Below are 20,330 nucleotides of genomic sequence, written 5' to 3'. Positions count from 1 at the left end.
CTTCTTGCCTCGCCACTCCTTTCTAACAATTTCCTGTCCCACATCTTCCATCTGTTGTTCCACCTGCAGTGACTCATACCGATTACCATTTCTTCACCGATACATTTCCTGAACTCACTCCCTGAGGAGAACCCTCAGCCCTCAATTTCCTTCCTCTTAAAACATTAGCCCTTCTGTCTTCCACAATATCCCCGCTTCCTTCCCCTCCCTCTTGCTTGCTTGCTTGCTTACTTACCGTACCTTGTACATTGATTGAGGGAGACCTTCCTTCATTCCAATACTCCGTTAAAGGCCTAATTATCTCCCTCGAACTTGCTATTTCTTCCCTCATTTTCCTTAATGCCAGCTCACACCCAGTCTCTAAACCTGCCACCTCTGCCATTCATTTATCTTCGCCGAAATACGAAATAATATGGAAATATCAACAGAAATACAATAGCGTATTCTGTGAATAAATGTATATACAGTATGTCAGAGGAGTAAAATATTGAGTTACTGTATACTCACAAGGACTTCACCAGAGTAAAGCAAGATACTAATTGATAAAATAACTACACTAGTAGTATTCTACATGGGCGTGCCCAAACTATAGAAATGTAGTTACACTGAATACGTAAATATATAGGCAGATTAACGTATTGTTATTATTACTATTATTATTATTATTATTATTATTATTATTATTATTATTATTATTATTATGCTCTAATAGAAATGAAAACTGCCGTTATGTTAAGCTGAAATGCCAATATATCAAGCAGGACACTATCTAATAAAATAACAATACTACATTCTAAGCTGCACTTAGGTGTATCCTAATTATAACAGGTAAAATGAAACAATAGAACTGAATTTAAAACTAAATTCGTGATACTAGACATATTTTTATTATTTTTCTTCCTGTGCGCTAATGGAAATAAAACTGACCGTAATTGTTGAAATATTAAAAGTACTAGGGAAAACGTCTAAAACAATGACTCAATAACTTTTCTCTAAACTATTCCGGAGACTTGAACTACAAATATTGAATTATACTGATCAGTTGATTCACTCGACTGTATACCAACAGCGGAATATTTGGACTGGAGCAGCAACAATGAAAGAGTTAACTATCTTCTCGGCGAAATACCTTATATTACCTAAATTTATAATATTCTACCGTTATTGTATTGATTATTTAAACAAATTGTTTCCTTCATGGAAGGTACAACGCAAGTGCTATACAAAATATCATGTCTAGTGCGGTACCTACAGTATGCTAATGTAGCCTAAATAGAGAAAGTGCGGAAGGTACAAGTCCGTGTAATAACCTGTTTTTGTACGTGTTCTACCAACAATGCTATAGATATTGAAAAAAAATGGAATATATTTCCTATTTTTCCCAACCCAGATACGAGACAAATTAAACCAAACCTGCGTAACCTAGAACACGTAATCTACCAAACACCAAAGGAACTACTCAATTTAAAATGTAAATAAACGTAAATCTTAAATATCACTAATCTTAATTATTACCAACTCTCTCTCTCTCTCTCTCTCTCTCTCTTCCATGGATGAGTAGCTCAGATGGTACAGCGCTGGCCTCCTGGCTCCTTGGCGTCTTGGAAAACCGTAAGAATAGTTAGTGAGACGTAAAATCATTATTATTATTATTATTATTATTATTATTATTATTATTATTATTATTATTATTATTATTATTATTATTCTCTAGAAATAAATAATTTGTATTCTACTAGTTCTCTCAAAAGTAGGTGATGCCAGTTTTTCTTAAAGAAGATCAAATCAGTGCAATACCAAAAACAAAATCGCATCCGAGCAAATACGAACAGTTCGAGAATTTTGAAGTGCAAAAACATCACATACAGAAGAACATTTTAAGTTACAGTCTGAAACTTGGCCACAATTAATTAGTTTCTGCCTTTCATAGAAATAAATTAATAAAGAATATACGGTACTTTCAGCAAGTGAATGTGCCTTGTTGACATGATGCAAGCATTGGTAACAATTATTTTCGTAACTTGTGCTAAGATGCTTACTGGTACATTATCTATTACCATAAGAAAAAATATCAATTCTCTCCAAAGAAATATACTGTTTTAAAAGGAAGTAAGATCATATTACATAACATATGAGAATTGTCTTAATTTCTTCGTTTAAGTTGTTATAGAAAGTATGTACTCTCTGGCAGTCTATTATGTATCATAAATACGTGCCTTTGAAGCAGATGGAGAGGGCTATAATGTATAGTAGAACTGTCTGGGGAAATATTATGTTCTGCATCGAACTGTTCAGAATTTCTTAAAAACATAAGCCTATGTAAAATAACGTGGATGCAGTGATATACAAAAAATAAATATAATAATGTTGTCATAGTTTCCAGGTCGTGAATCCAACATGTTCATCCCTGCAGTAGGCACTGGAACTTTATTTCACAGCGTCCAGAAAAGGCCTACTTCTTAAACTTAAAACTGTTCAGAAAATAACTAGTTTTAGCTGTGGTGGTAAATTAAACACATTTGGAGTTCCAGTGCGTATATGGTTAAATTATTTAGTTCGTGCGAAATTGCAGTTCAGAATCGCATTTGAATCTCGTCACTTTAGTCAATATAGATTCAATTTCGGTAGATGGGAGGCTTACGTTTAATTCGCCACATAAATCAGTGACCGCTGCGACTTGGTAATTAAATGGCGAGCACAAGGCTGTATCAGCCTCGTACTCTCTCAAAATGAGCATCGTCGTGGATATGAAGTTTCCACTAACAACGCATAGTGCCCGTACTTCAGAGCATTATGTATTATATAATATACATAATATACATTTACATATATTTATACTATGCATTTATTAAAAATATAATCCACAGTTTTCCAGGCAAGCAACTCAGTATTGGAAACATCCTAGGGATATGAGTTACAAATTTTATGTAAATAGAATTATAAGAATTTTTTTTAATTCCCAAATATTACAATCCTTTTCTTAATCATCGTTATCCGATCGATTAGATTAGTAGTTTGCCTTTTCCTACCACTACCAGCGCTAATGTGAGTCAAAGCAGAGTTTCACTTAGCCCTTATAACTACATTCGGTGTGGATATTTTTCAACAATCAAAAACTCCTGAGGGAATTGAACCAAGGAACACAAATCAGAAAGAATTAAATAAGTAAATTTGGCTATGATTGGAATCAAAAAGCAGCAAGCAATTTTAGGCTCTTTTTCCGGAACTGATTTTAGGCTGGAAGTGATTTTCGATATTTGTTTCTTGAGTTGTGTAGAGCTATCCAAGACTCACAGTTTGAACCTTGCCGGACCCTTTCGCCCTTCAACTTACGACACAATTGGGGAAATTGCTTAATTTTACGTTTTTCGTAGTATGGTGACCGCCACTTTGTCTGCTAAGAAATGTTTTTAACATTAATATAGATCAGGGCTGGCCACAACGAGGCTCGCGAGCCGCGTGCGGCTCTTGAGTCAGTCTTGTGAGGCTCCTGACACCAACCTTAGAGTAAAATTAAATGATATAATTAATGGAATCTAACGACATCTCGCGGCTGGCGGCAGTCAGTAGCAGTGATGTGCGGCTTAACGTTATTAGCGCTGTAGGTCAGTGGTGAGAGATGGGAGGTGAAGATAGTTCCGGCGCCTTCCATTTGATAGCGCTTGAGCGGGAGAGTGTATCAGTGAGCTAGCGCAACACCTCCTAGATATATAAGGCCTCACAACTGTTCTGGGAATATACTGTGACGTCAAAATCGGGAGGCAAGCTTGAATCTTTTCAGTAATAACACAGCAATGAGTTTGGTCATGTAACGCTGAAATTAGAAGAGTTTTAATTCGTTTAATGGTGCCAATTGTTAATACCGTTGTACGTAATGGTACTGATGTGTTGCGTACTCAACTTTAAGGAGAATTCCGGCAGTGATAACGAAGTGCATGCATTAAGTTTACGAAAGACGAGGTTATGCGGCAGATATGTTTACGTGCAATTCCAAGACAAGACTACAGATTTACTAAAAACTCTATGGTGAGTAACTATTATTATTACATTCTCACACAATCATAATGAGTATAGGCCTATGACGTATTTAACTACACGCAACAGCTGGTGATATGTAGGCATATTTACTCTTCAATGATATAAGGTTATGTTAGATCACAATCATGGGATACATTATTTCAACGGTATTATTATTATTATTATTATTATTATTATTATTATTATTATTATTATTATTATTATTATTATTATTATTATTATTATTATACGCATTAAAACATACCACCTACAGGAGCTGCTGGTGTAGGCCGATTCACTCTGTAAATGCACGAATTTCGCTCACGGTGATACATTATTTTACAGGTATGCCACAGACATTTCAAAGTCGGTGATATTTTATGGGAAGTAACTGGTACTGATCCTGCCAGAATGTAACTATAAATATGATGGGCAGTTGGAAAAGATATAAGCCACTGCTGTCTCTGACAATCATGGTCTTGGAAGAGGAGTAGTTAAAAGAACCAGGCAAAAATGTAGAATAGAAAGGAGCAATAAAGAGAGCCATTGAAGATAGTACATATCTCATACACAGAATTTCAACACAGCTGAAAAGTACAATAAACACGTTGTTACCTGATGGTTGTTGTACTGTGATGAAGGGAAAGTAAGTAATTTTTCTGTACGTCGATACATCAAGGCAACCATACTGCATGACATATGTAATCATCTTATAAGACATGGCCTTTATTCTAAACGGGTTTTATTAAAGTAAAACATATTTCTAATGAATATGTGGACAAAATTACTAATACAAATGCGGTATATTCTTTAGTTACAAAACATCATAGCTGCATCACAAGGAATGAGTGTAACAATGTGTAGAAAGATTCAATAAATAAGTTAATTCTAGTCCTAGTTGGTGAATTGAACACCGGGGATGATGTCCCAACAGTTAATTTAATAGCCATAGTTAAAATATTTCTTAGTTCATAAAGGAGTATGTGTATGATTTTCTTGTTATTTGTTCAACCTTCTGTCTGATATCTCCTCATGTTTACAAATTTATGGCCGACCCCGTGGTGAGGGGATATAATGCCTGCCTCTTACCCGGAGGCCCCGGTTCGATTCCAGGCCAAGTCAGGGATTTTTACCTAGATATGAGGGCTGGTTTGAGGTCCACTCAGCCTGCGTGTTTACATTTGCGAGCTATCTGACGGTGAGATAGCTGCCCAGGTCTAGAAAGCAAAGAATAACGGCTAAAAGGATTCGTCCTGCGGAACCCAAGACACCTCGTAATCTGCAGGCCTTCGGGCTGAGCAGGATCAAGGCCAAGCCCTTCAGGGCTGTTGCGCCGTGCGATTTTTACAAATTTATGAGACAGTAGCAATTTAATGTTGCCACAATATGTCAATACTTTTAAAAGAGTAGGCTCCAGTCCGAATGGTAGTCCAATATTAGGTTAGAAACTTACATACTTTCTGGAATACATAAAGGTTTCGAACAGAATTACAAATTAGTAACATCGATGGTAGGTGAAATTCTCATTAAACCATACATGAACTCCAAGGGAGGAAACATTGTAGGCTCATGTGCATATACTGCCAGTGATGCTACATCAGCTTAGATGTTAGGCCTATGCTAATATTATACGTGCTAGTTTTCTTTTAAGATCACGTAATGCCTATTTAAATTGAAATATGTTTGTAACATTCTGTTGTGATGTTAGCAATTCGGCCTAAGTGAGTTAACATTGCAAAATGCTGTCGTGTTTTACAACTGTCTGCTGTTTATCTTTAATGGCAGAGTCACTAAAATACGGTAATAACGACAGTATAATTCAATATCCTTCAAATTTGAAACGCTATTTGTTAGTAAATAAATTATTCCATTGGCAAAAAATATTAAAATCATGTCTGTGTTTAACTAAGTTCCGCGTTTCTCTGCATTGCCATCGCCTCCGTTGCGTGACGTCACTACGCTGTTGTTAGGCCTTATTATCTAGGAGGTGTTGGCTAGCGTCGTGAGGTGAAACCAGTCGCATTCACGTATAGGCAGTAGCGACTGTCGATACTTCTCTGTGTGCAGTTGTGTGCTGTTTCAGTACAGTTGTAGCCTGGTGTCCGAACAGTTGCGATGTTGTCTAAGAAGCGAAAATATGAAGAGGAGAATCGAGCTTTCAATACCGACTGGAAGGAAGAATTCGTTTTTGTAGAAAGAAACGGTAAGCCAATGTGTCGTTTGTGTCAAATAACTTTGTCACAGTTCAAGGCCAGTAATCTAAAACGCCATCGTGACACTAACCACAGCGGTTTCAACAAAGATTTTCCTGTTGGCTCTCAGTTAAAGAAAACCAAACTGAAATCACTAAAGGAAAAACTTCATGGCCAGAGTAGGTTATGTCAATTTTTACCAAGGAAGCAGATTTGACAACCGAAGCTGGCTTCATCTTGGCTTTTCATATTGAAAAAGCAAAAAAAAAAAGCTTTACACAGAGAGGGAGTTTATTTAGAAGAACATGGCACAAGTTATTTATTTCTGTTTTAGAACCCGAAAATAAGAAACTGCAGAAACTGATCAACGAAATGACCGCTGCTAGATACACAATAGAGAGGCGAGTTTCTGTTATTAGTGCGGATACTTTAAATAATTAACAAAAAAATCTAAGCGAGTGCTCAGCAGTAAGTCTGGCTCCGGACGAGTCTACTAATATCAAAGATAAACCACAACTAACTATATTTGTGAGGTATGTGTCAAAGGACTTGCAGGTGGTGGAAGAACTTTTAGACCTGTTTTCTTTGAAGGATACTACTCATGTTTGTGACATTAAAGAAGCCCTGGATGGTGTTTTACAGAAACACTCAGTGCCTATCGGTAATATTGTTAGCATTGCTACCGATGGTGCACCATCTATGACTGGCATGAAGCAAGGGCTTATTGGGCTGTTAAATGCTGACACATCATTTCCTGATTTCCTACCTGTGCATTGTATTATTCACAGAGAACATTTAGCAGCAAATATTTTCAGTGACCGCATATTATGCAGGTAGTTCTAAAAATTGTGAACTGTATTCGCTCATGTGCCAAAACACACCGACAGTTAAAATCTTTTATAGAAGTTATGAACAATGATGAGCTTCCTGATGATGTATCTTGGTACTGCTTAGTAAGATGGCTATCAGTAAGCAATGTTCTTGACAGATTTTTTTAATTACTTGATCCATTGAAACAGTTTATGGAAGGAAAATCATTCCCTGAACATAATGACCCCCAGTGGTTGTTAGATTTGGATTTTTTGACAGATGTGGTCCAGCATTTAAAAACGCTAAACATATCTTTACTAGGAAGATATTTCTGAATTGGCCCAGACTGTATTTAGCTTTCATAGCAAGTTGAAGCATTTTGAGAAAGACCTTCAGACTAAAACATTTTCTCATTTCAAATGGTTGAAGAAAATTACTGAAAGCCTGCCTGACGTTCAGGTGGAAACGGAAGATTACATGAGTAAAATGTCTGGCCTTGCTGAAGAAATCAGCGGCAGATTTAATGATTTGAGATCACTTAAAACTTCATTTTCATTCCTGGAAAATCCTTTTTCTGTTGATGTTGTGGGCGATGGCCGTCCTGTTTCATCACCAATAACAAACAATACAGCAGCTGTAGAGTTGGAGCTACAAGAACTGCAAGAGGACGAAGGACTAAAAGGACTCAAACGAAGTGGCATTTCTACCATAGAATTTTGGAAGAATGTTCCAGAAGAAAAATACACACTAACAAAACAGTGTGCCAAAAGACTAATCTCAATCTTTAGGACTATTTATGTGTGTGAATCGCTGTACTCAACGCTTAAATTCACTAAATATAGATATCGATCTGAACCAACTGATGTACATTTAAGTGAACTTGTGCGAACTGCGCTTACCAATTATCAGCCAGATTTCAAAAAACTAACAGCAAAATTGAACACCCAAAAAGTCTCAAAAGTAAAATCTCATTCCTTGATGTGTTCCTGAAAAATAATGTTCTGTGTAGTGTAGAAAATAAATGTTCCTTCATTTGTTATCAAATTAAAAACGTGTCTTCATTTTATAAATCATTTTCTAAACATGCTCCCAATTTTTTGTCTCCTAAATTTGCGGCTCCCAGAAGTAAGGTTAGTGGCCACCCCTGATATAGATGGTCCACCTAGTCAATACATTTAGATTTATTTACAAATTTACGATTGCAAAAATGTCAGAAAAGGATCACAGTACATGTTTCGGCCTCTTTAGGCCATGTTCAGCTGTTTTAAAATGTTAAAAATAAAAACGTAAAATTATAAAACATCACATGCTATGAATAAAATGTACGTTCTTTAGAAACATCGGAATAAAATTACATGAATTTCGAGGCATAGCTTCATGCAGGGTCTCTCAGGGGCATGCACCGGTGCATTACGCGGCGCAAGGTGCAAAAGAGGAGTTCGCTAGGTTGACCAGAGTGCAGATCCCCACTCCTCGATTTTGAGCAATAGCGCCGTCTCTCCTTTCCCTACAACTCTCTCGCTCGCTCCCCTTCTTCACTTGCTCTGCAGCGCTCCATCGTTCGAACAGAGTTGAGCCGAACATAGCCGAGTAGCCCCGAGATGAAACGCTAGTCCAAACCGAGCCGAGTTGGACCGATGCACGGTGCACAGGACCCCTGCACCTCGGTTTGCACGCGTGAGATTTTGGGCGTTTGAGAGGCCCTGGCATAAGGCATAGAACGTCTCTTTTAGGCAGAAATGGAGTAGACCAAATTACATGTAGCAACAACATTCATTTAATATGTTTTTAAAATGACAATAACTAATCTATTATTCAGTAGATGGTAATACGACATACGTTGAAGAGGAACGTTAAGGATGGCCTTGTTGATGACAGGCCGATGGTGTTCCCCCTGTGGGAGGGAGCAATAGAATACACCCACAATATTCCCTGCCTGTTGTAAAAGCCGACTAAAAGCGGACCGAGGGCTTTCATCTTGGGAGCATGGGTTAGCGACCAAGAGTTCCTTAGTTGAGTCTGGCTTTACTTCCACTCGTCAGGCTTCTCATCTTCATTTTCCCTATCCGACTTCCCTTGGTCAAATCTTGTTATTTTCCGACCCTGGCGGTATTAGACTTTCGAGGCCCAGGTAATCTCATTTTCACGCCCTTCCCTTTCTTTTGCCGATACCTTCATTTTTCGAATTGTCGAACCTCTTCCATTTTTTTCCTCTGATTAGTGAGGTTTTTTTTTTTTTCACATCCAAAAGTTTTTGATGGTGGAGAACCTAGTAACATCTTCGAAGACGAACTCGGCGCCTGGGTCGCTGGGGGGTCTCAAGTCCTTCCCATATCACAGCCTGTTGCATCTATCACAACCGCCAGACTCGTTGTCTATAAACACAGTACCAAAATGCATAATGGCAGCTTTCCAAATCCTGTCAAACTCGGCTGCTAGACGCGCCTCCTTTGCTCGTGCGTGGTCATCTTCCACGAGCTCCTGGTGGTCAGAGATGGCATGTGAGAGGTTTCCAACTAATGCTTCATCATTTACAGCTACAGCTGATTTGCAGTCCACAGATGGAGTAGTGCTGGGCTGTACGTCCCACAGGACTAATAAGGAGTGATATTTTGGGGTAAATCGCCAGATGTTTTAAGTACTTTCAGGATTCAAAAGAGAGCACTTAGAATTATGATAAATTTGGAACTATCGAGAATCCAGCAGACCTCTATTCAAGACTTTAAACATCCTGTATCTATATCTTTGAAAGTATTCTGTTTTTTAAAAGAATTTAATGAATAAAGAGAGGTCCCTAAAAATGAATAGCTGTATCCGTGGCCATAACACAATGCACAAACAAAATATTCATATCTTACATGCAAACACAAGCACATTTCAAAAAGGAACATTTCGCATAGCAATCAAATTATACAATAAACTACCACAGGACATCAAATTTACTCTCAGAGTAAAAACATTTGAAACACTAATAAAGACACATCTGGCATACCATTGTTTTTATTCTGTGGAGGAATATTTAAATAGGTCATAAAGTTTATTCAATGATGCAATTACATAATTAGAATATAAATTGTACATAGCGATTTGTTATACGGAATGATTTGTTCATAATGATGTACTTGTTCTACATAATGATTTATTTGTTTTATATTATGTATTTAATACGTATCCAGTATCAAAACTTGCTTTGTATACATGTATTTGATTTGATGGAAGAATAAATACAGTATACTACATACTATACTGGACGGACGCCTCCTCTTTCTTGAGCTCCCAGTACTTCACTGCGCGTTCTACTGCTCACATCTTGGACTTATTCGATTCCTCTATTCTTCTGTACGCATTGTTTGTAATTTCTTTTGTATATTGTACCTGTCCCGGGCATTGACAGAGTACCAATTATAAAAATAGTGCCTCACAAATATGTCATGGATGAAGATCTTATCGATGTAGAACCTCGGAAAATCAAACCCGGGCATCGAGGTCCCATCCTCCCTACTTTCATTCCGAGAAACGACTTCGCTCAAGAGCATATGGGTCATGGTCCTGCCCGACGAAAACAAAGTAGGCATGTAAAATAAATGTCTTGAAAGTAAGGCATTAGAGTGAGGGGAATAAATTAATTTAATAATGAATAAGAATGGATTTTTACCTAGTTCAAAACACAATTTTATTCACTGAGAGACCATCTATGAAAAATCCTGTACATAGATGAAATGCCAATTAAGTTGCCTGCGTGGCAATTTGATATATTCTAACTTAACTTATCACATGGGTAATGCCATCTAATGTCTTTATGAGTTTGTCATTCACTCTTTAATTGCATTTTTGACATTCCCAAGTCGAAATCACTCAACATCGCAGATATTTCAGATTCAATGAGAAATATTAGGGACTCTTCCTTTTCACTTTGATAATGATATCATTTGGATATTCACACTTCGTTACAAAAGTCAATGACCTTGTTTGCCCCTTTGGCAATACGCATCACAAATATACCGTCACTCTACAATTATTATTATTACCGCGAAGAGAAAAACATATATTACAGAAACACACTAAGTTTACTTGTTAACCACTGTCTTATAATTGGCATTGCTAATTGGTTCATCGCATTTTTGAGAGTATTTAATAAGTACTTCCCACATGAATCATCAAAATATCGAATCATGAAAATCACGCAGTCACCTATTAATACTGGTTCCCACAATACCTAATTACAAATTACTATACTACCAAACATACATGTCACTCCGGGGTGACAAACTTATTAGTAATACTGGCTGATGTACCCGTGGTTCCCTACGGGATTCTGAGAAAGACTCTCTTTATGTTTTTCCTACCTGAAGTCGTCAGTAGGAATATAGCGATTAAAAGCAATGTTATCATATAAAATATTCGATCAAATGAAAAACCGCACATTTTCTCACTTTTAGCGAACAGTACTACGGTGCCGATCTAGCAGTCCAAAGTTCCAGTGCTAGTATGACCAGACCGCAGACAGCCGTGAACACTCCTCCGCCATTGTTCCGTTAAATATGCACACTGCTCACTCCAATCAGTGCCTTAGGGTAGGGATTGAATTGCTCGAAAGCTATGATGAACCAGTTTGTTACGTACCAGTAGTATCAGAAAATTTATGAACCAGAGGAACGACATGCTAAAGAAGAAAGTTATCTAACTCCCCAGCTACTTCCCGCCAATATTCAGGCAGACTGTTATTTCCAGTACGACCGGGCGAGTTGGCCGTGTAGTTAGAGACGCGCAGCTGTGAGCTTGCATACGGCAGGTAGTGGGTTCGAACCTCACTGTCGACAGCCCTGAAGATGGTTTTCGTTGGTCTCCGATTTTCCCACCAGGAAAATGCTGGGTCTGTACCTTAATTAAGGCCACGGTCGCCTCCTTTCCTGTCCTAGCCCTTTCCTCTCCCATCGTCGCCATAAGACCTATCTGTGCCGGTGCGACGTAAAGCCAATAGCAAAAAAAAACCATTGTGATAGTACATATACCACACCCTCGCACTATATGTAGAAGTAAGAGATAGTATTGTCAGCATTCGATTTATTATTATTATTATTATTATTATTATTATTATTATTATTATTATTATTTCAGTTGTATATTTTGTCATTAATATTTGTAAGCTGGAATGTCTCCATATATGGCGTAATTTGTTTTGTACGAGGACTGGGAAATCATTGCTATAATAACTCAGGAAATTCGTATGACTCATGCGGGCATCGTAGTTGATGCGATGGACTTGTTGATGTAGTTGGAAATGCCTGCTCTGTGCCGCGAGAATTACGTTTACAGCGACCTTGCAGATGGCAGCACTTACCGCACCCAGAGCACATGTTGGTTAAATGAGAGTGGGTCCGTAACACCCATATAAAATGAAAAATAACCCTTAAAATGTTACTAATTGAGAAGATAATGCACATACAGAAACTAACATTTCACATTTGAGCTTGGCTTAAAATACAGAAGCGTAAAATAGCCTGTATAAATGTATAAAATCTTACCAGTTACAGTATTAGGATCATCCCATGCTGCATGGTATGTACAAAGTTCAGAATTTTCTCGACACGAGTAATGGAGCAGCTTTTCAGTCCTTTTCTTACTGTTATTTACCAGCAGTAGACCAAAAAAATTTCTATCACTATTTCGCTAACCCTTTGTTCATAACCAGTTTTCAGGATACGTACATAATGCAGTGCGTACGTTCGTCATATCATTAAATCCACCACCCAAACTCACTCAACTAAATAGAGCTTCTATTGGTCTCCAGAAAATCATATAGTGAGAACATAAAATAACCGATTTTGTAACAGATAAGACACACATTCCACTATAGATTTCACAGTTAGCGAGACAGCATCTTCCGTCTCATTAGACAAGACACTTCAGTTATTCACGTTTTGATTCCAACCGAATTATTTTGACGTACTCGATGAAATCATCATTTAACCATTGTAAGTATGTTATCTGATGGTAAATAGAAATGCATACAATCTGGATTGTTTTCCCGAAAGGCGTTACAGTAATCATTTCTGAACTAAAAGGGATAGATCGGAGACTTCTAAGCCTTTAACGAGGAAGTAGGCAGCAGGACTAGAGAACTTCTTTGAAAGTCGGATTACAGGAAAACACAACAGTTTATTCGTGAGAGCAGATTTTACAATATCTGTGCCACATACACCTTCAACATTGACCATGCAAACGAACTTGTTCGGTCGTAGAGGACCGTACCTAATTAGCCATTTAATTGGTGATCACTGTTACACTCCTCTCTGTTAATCTAAGAGTTTTACATTCAGCTCTAAGTCTTTCCTTCACTAATTGAGAAATCCCGACAAACACTATCAACATTTTCCATTTAGACTACCTGTCCAGAGTACTTTGTGACGGAGCTGACACTAGACCAGGAGTCCTGCCATATTCTTAACCGTTTGGGATACTATTCCCACGCCACACAGTACCGCGTGATTTGTTCTGAATGCCCGGAGTTTGCCTTGTGAAAATTATCGATTTGATTTTAAAAACTGTCTTTTTCCTTTATATTTGGCTGCTTCCTTTACTTTATTCTGACGATCAGTTTCTGGGTTTTATTCGAATTGTCTCTGTAGTCTTTTAACATTATGGTTAGTCATCAGCTGTTATCGCAGTCTCAGAATTCTTGATCGGAGTCTCTTATGTCTGATTTTCTGATCACTGCTGTCATTCTTACTCGTTGGCATATTGACTTGGATTGATACATCGTTGTTCAAATGAATTTCGTACTCGTTATCCAATATATTTCCTGCTGTTGAACAGCTTGTTTCATCACAGATTTCTTCCGAAGAAGTATCTTGTCGCTGTCTGGTCTTTCGCGGAGCTATTATTCTGGTTTGAAGGTAATGGAGATAATTCAAAGACCGACTAGGCGCGCTCTCTGGCTTCAATACATTTTTCTTTTAGTTTTATCTTTTATCTCCATCTCTAAAATTCAGACTACAAACACGAGAATAATCGGATGGTATCCATTGATTACCCTCGGTTGATCCTTGTCTTGATATAGCGTTAAGCCGATTTTCTCGAAGTTCGTTACTTGGGGAATAACAAGAATCCTCACACCTGAAAAATTTGGATTTCCTGCTTTGATATGCAGAGAGAAACACAACAATTACTCATTCTATAACCAGAGACACACACATAAATGCTCGATGCAAACTCACTGGAACACAATAACATGGGTACGGAGATAAGTTGGGTGCGTTAGCTGGCGCTCCTAGCGGAGGTTCGTGACACTAAGGGCTCACGCTGAGAAGCATATTAACCGCATAGCATAGAGCAGGATATATAGGATTGAAACGGCTGTGCTCATGTGAAACACCCTAGGGTTCGTTGATCTTGTGATTGTCTTGTGACATTGGAAGAGATTCAGGGCGTGGTCTTGATATGAGGATCTACTCATGATTGGCTGGCGAGGATGAATCTCAACGTATCTTTTTGAGAGGAAGGAAAAAGCTGAGCTATATATATACATGACACGATACGGCGAGAGAGAGACGACACTGTAGTTAATGAAGTAGTGCTGGTACACTTACAACTGGATATACGGTACTGGAGTTTATTTATTTATTCGTATCAGAAGCATACATTTTACATTGCATAATGGTACTTAATGACATACATATCAAATAGTGTCTGCCGAAAATTTTGCCAAATCACGGGCAATAGGTTTTGCAGCCATCAAGTCCTCTATTGTGCAACTTAAAGGACACTTACTACAGTTCATGAAATGGGCTGTGGTTTGGTCTTCACCACATTCGCATTGCCTGGATGTGCCAGGAAAGCCCCACTTTACCATATTGGTTCTTGATCTACCAACCCCAGTGCGAAGCCTGTTCAGCGATTTCCACGTAGACCAATGTTCCTCGTGTCCTGGGGGAGATGTTCAATTGGTAGCATCCAATCAGCAAGTTGAGGATTTCTAGTTCTCCATAATCTCAACCGTGTGGATTGGGCAGATTCGTTTAAATCTTCGGTTGTATTCAGGAAACTCCTCCTAGACCTCAATCTTCGGTGGGCAGGTTCATATCCATTTAATGGGTGTGCACATGAGGCAAGTGCTTTAGTTCTCTCATTCATGGATGCAACTTCTCTTCTTATATCTGGTGGGGCGATTCCAGCCAAACAGTAGATTCTATCTCGTGGAGTTGGTCTCAAGCAGCCAGTAATGAGTCGACATGTTTCATTTAGAGAAATGTCAACTTGTTTAGCATGACTTGATCTGTACCAAACAGGGCAAGCGTACTCTGCAGCGGAGTAACACAGAGCCAGGGCTGTAGTTCTCAACGTCTTTGGATGTGTACCCCAATTGGTTCCAGACAACTTGCGAAGGATGTTGTTTCTAGCCGACACTTTCTGCTTGATGTTCATGCAGTGTTGTTTGTAGGTGAGAGCACGATCCAATGTTACACCTAGATATTTAGGTGTTGGGCAGTGATCTAGTTGAGTATCTTCCCATACTACCTGCAATTTCCTTGACGCCTGTCTGTTCTTTAAATGGAAGGCACATACCTGAGTTTTAGATGGGTTAGGCTTCAATTGATTTCCTCTGTAGTAGTAGGATAGTTCAGAAAGAGCCTCTGATAACTTTTCTTCTACAACCTCAAAGCAGTTTGCTTGAGTAGCAATAGCTCGATCATCCGCATATATGAAACTTCTGGTGCCAACTGGAAGAGGTTGGTCATTCGTATAGATATTAAAGAGCATAGGGGCGAGAACACTGCCTTGTGGCAGACCATTCTTTTGTTTCCTCCATCGACTTTTCTGATCCTGAAATTCAACGAAGAACCTACGATTTTGGAGAAGATTACAAATTACTTGAGTCATCTTGTAATCTTTTGTCATGTTGTATAATTTGCGCAACAGTATACGATGATTAACTGTATCATATGCAACAGATAAGTCGATAAAAGCCACCCCTGTGATTTTATGATTTTCATATCCATCTTCGATATACTGTGTCAGATGGAAGACCTGTGAAGTACAACTTTTTCCTTTACGGAATCCTGCTTGCTCTAGAATAAGAAGTGGTTCAATGATTACAGTAAGTCTTTCCAGGATCATCCGTTCTAAGATCTTGTACAGATGACACAACAGTGAGATAGGTCTGTAATTTTTTGGATCATTTGGGTCTTTTCCTGGTTTGAGAATTGCGATTACTCTGGATTTCCTCCACACACGTGGTAATTTGCAGGTGTTTATACAATTGTTGTACAGTTCCAGTAACCATTGTTTAGCAACAGGTCCAAATTGCTTAATTTGCTCAACACATATTTTATCTAGGCCGGCAGCCTTACCATTCTTACACTGATTTATTGCTCTGTTCAGCTCAGATAAAGTAAAAGGTTTAGTGAGTGTATCTGTCTCCTGCTCATAATCCCTCTCAATTCCTTTATTCTGAAGCCAACATGGATTTGATGGTTGTCCATTTCGTAGAAGTTGATGTGCTATTTGGTTTGCTGTGACACTGGAATGTGTTGAAGTTTTATTAGGATCACTACTGAGTCGTCTAAGTAATCGCCAAGCTTTTTGACTACTTCTACCCATGTCAATCTCTTCCATCAACCTTAACCACTGTGCCCGTTTTACTTCAGAAATAGAAGAGATTACTTGTTGTCCCATTGTGATGGTGTCATTGCTGAAAGGGTTTTCTTCGAAGAGTTTATGATACTCTGTTAAGAGGGCAGAGGTTTCTTGAGTTAGACCTTGTATGTAGTTTGTTCTACATCCTCTAGGGATTGTAGCTCTAGAACACTCCCTGATGATATTATTAAACTGTTCATACGCTTCTGGAATTGGATTGAGTGGTTTGATCTTCTCTTCCAGTAAGTTGGTGAATCTTTCCCAGTTAGCTTTCTTAAAATTATATCTCCTTTTAAAGTAGACCTCTTGAGGTCTAATGGCAGCTACCAGTTGACACATTATTGGGCGATGCTGTGTATTCGGAATAGGAGCACATACAGATTTAACACACTGGACTGGACTTCAAACGTTCGTGGAACGTAGTCTTTTTATGCTCGTAGAACGCGGCTGACCTACAAACCGTGAAGTGCTTAGGCACTGGGTATTGTATCACTTTGTGGCGGTCTGGTATTATATGTTGTGAAAGCTATCTCAGACTTTCCATAATTTTTATCCAAGCGTGTGTTGCTCAAGTGAATATATGTTTTAAAAAAGTGTTAGAGTCAGTGAACACAGTATTATGAGGTACAGTATCTGTGTGATATAATAAGTGCCGATTATGAGAATTGGCAAGTCGTGTTAATACAGAGACAGTGAAGGGTTCTTATCTACATATATGTACATTGCTCAACGGAATAACTACAAATGGTGGTTTAGTTATCGCTTTCGTTTTTCCACTGTATTCATTGTTGTTGTAAATATGGAGTCTTCCAGCAATATTTTGTGTATTTTTTGTGAGTTGATGAGGTGCTCATGCACGGATTTTATTGAGAATATAGTTAGTTATTTTATAATCAGTGGAGTTACTGATAAACCTAGGTGTAGTTCCTACCTATGTTTTCGTTTTCAGAAGGTTAGGTAAGGCCTGAAACAGATGTACCAGTACGCAGCATTATGTACACGCCCTGGGAGATAAAGAATTATCATGCTCTATCTAAATTCGAGGGATCAATTCTGGTGAACTCTGGCGCCCATACTACGGACATTTCATTAATTATTGTTATTTTTTATTAATTCATTTTATTTCAGTTATTTTATTAAGTTTTTGAGTTAGTTTCTTTATGATCATTTATTATTATTAACAGTAAAGTTACAACATATTATATGTATTTGATAAATACCTATATTATATCTTAGTATTTGATCTGCGAGCTTCTCGACGCATTTATTACGTTTTCTCAAAGTTCACAAAAATGGACTGAGCATGTTCTGGAATCACATTCAATTGAACTCTGTAGACTAATATGTAAGAACGATGTCAGATTTCCAAAGCGATTTTTAAATATATTTCAAACTGAATTATAAGTAATATTCGTCCTTTCTGGTTGAATCCACATAGTTCCCTGCCCTGATGCATGGCCCAGCAATTGGCTTGCCATATGTGGCTGGGAGGAGATGCAAACCTCATAACGTTTACGAGCATGCAGTAATCATTTACAGTTTGCCTCTATCACCTTATAGTACCATTTTACACCATATGTGAGTGGTAAACCGTTCAGCTGCGTACTGTTAGTGCGATTTTTATTATGACTACAGACATATATTGAATTACAATGGTATACATCTGTGATCGTCTCATTTGATATGAACAGGGATATATAGGATGAAAACTGTGTACCATACCTTTAACTGTTTACGAGTTCAAATCCGATTTCAAAATATAGGACTTCAACTCTTTTTCGATATGTGAATTTGGCAAATAAGTCATAAATATTTGTTCTACAGATGAGTATAATTGTAATAATTGAACACAAACTGATTACAATCTATCTAATACTCATGAGTACAGGCAAATACTTTAATACACCAATACCGGACAGTTCTATCTCAAAAACATTGAGTCGAGTTCGAACAGCGATGGTGGTGACATCTAGCGTGTTGGTGTGAACTGCATACTCGTCTATGCTACAGTTGAGAGGAATGCACTACACTCATTGAAAATATTTTGTTAAAATAATAAATTGAATAATTATAATAATTAAGAATGACATTTTAAAATATGAAATGCCTCTTTCATAAACCTCCAAACGAGCATTATGTTAGCCGTGCCTTTCGCTATGTCTTCAAAATTAAAAGCAGCATTTGTTTGAGGATCCAACCATCCTCTGGGGGAAATATTTAAGAACTACCTACTCTCTCCAGTTTTTTCTAGCCTGGCGAAGGACGTTGTATGGACTTAGCCTAGTTTTGCGGCCGGATGCCTTTCCTACCACCAATCGTATGTGGAGGGATATATATTCACTACCTCGTGTTTCTGTGGTTGTTTCTCGTGTGATGTGTTGTATATATTTGAAGATGCGTATGAATATGAACACAAACCCGTAGCCCCCGATCTACAGGAATTAACAGACGCGAATAAAATCTCCGACTCAATCGGGAATCGTACCAGGGTCCTCTCAACCGAAGGCCAGTACGCTGACCTTTCCGTGGTGGTGATTATTTTTTAAGAGGAAGTACAACTGGCCATCCATCCTCTATTAACACTAATCAGAAGGGAAATGGAAGAGATCCAACACTCCGAAGAATGAAGGTATCATAAAAACGGGGGGCACGAAGCGCTAACCATTCAGCCAAAGTGCCAGAGCGGGCAGATAACTTAACAACATCCATGATTTATTACAATATTGGGAAAGAGAAGCTGTAATTAAGGAACAGGAGTTCTGATCCATTATTTTGACTTCTTCTTCTTCTTCTTCTTCTTCTTCTTCTTCTTCTTCGATACGGCCGATCTTCCCGAATGCTACAGGAGAACTCAGCTCACGCTGCTCTCTCGTTTTTGCTGTACTTTGAATTTTCTGTTTTACCTCTGAAGACAGAAATACATAATATGTATAATATATTGGGGTTACGGTCAGTGAACTAGGATGTTCTTGTCAAGGAAGAAGTGTTCAGAATTTCGTATAGTCTCTTTCACAAATTTATGCATGAAGCATTACCATACACACGTATTAAATTAGTTGGACTGGTGCTCAAGCCTATGCCTGTAATACACTGAAATAATTGTCTTGCCCGCTTCTGTGGTGTAGTGATTCATGTCGTTAGCTAATACCCCCGGAGGCCCGGATTCGATTCCAGGCTCTGCCACGAAAATGAAAAGTGATACGAGGGCTGGAACGGGGTCCTCTCAGCCTCGGGAGGTCAACTGAATAGAGGTGGGTTCGATTCCCACCTCAGCCATCCTGGAAGTGGCCATCCTTCTCCATGCAAATGCCGGGATGGTACCTAACTTAAGGCCACGGCCGCTTCCTTCCCTCTTCCTTGTCTATCCCTTCCAATCTCCTTATGCCCCCGCAAGGCCCCTGTTCAGCATAGCAGGTGAGGCCGCCTGGGCGAGTTACTGGTCATCCTCCTCAGTTATATCTCCCGACCCAGATTCTGAAGCTCCAGGACATTGCCCTTGAGGCGGTAGAGGTGGGATCCATGGCTGAGTCCGAGGGAAAAACCGACCCTGGAGGGTAAACAGATAAAGAAGAAGAATTTTCTTACGCTGGGCTGAGTGGCTCAGACGGTTGATGCGATGGCCTTCTGATCCAAATTTGGCAGGTTCGATCCTGGCTCAGTCCGGTGGTATTTGAA

At 38.6% G+C, this 20,330-nt stretch overlaps 1 protein-coding gene across 1 annotated transcript in view; it reads left to right on the top strand.

Moving 5' to 3' along the window:
• LOC136857315 (serine-rich adhesin for platelets) overlaps positions 1 to 20,330 on the top strand; it is a 410,754-nt gene that overhangs the window by 214,972 nt on the left and 175,452 nt on the right. The gene's annotated exons all lie outside the window — the stretch shown is intronic.

This window comes from Anabrus simplex, chromosome 1, assembly GCF_040414725.1.
Source record: "Anabrus simplex isolate iqAnaSimp1 chromosome 1, ASM4041472v1, whole genome shotgun sequence".
NCBI lineage: Eukaryota > Metazoa > Arthropoda > Insecta > Orthoptera > Tettigoniidae > Anabrus > Anabrus simplex.
The sequence above is the reverse complement of the archived record's forward strand: the minus strand, read 5'-3'. Positions and strand labels throughout refer to the sequence as shown.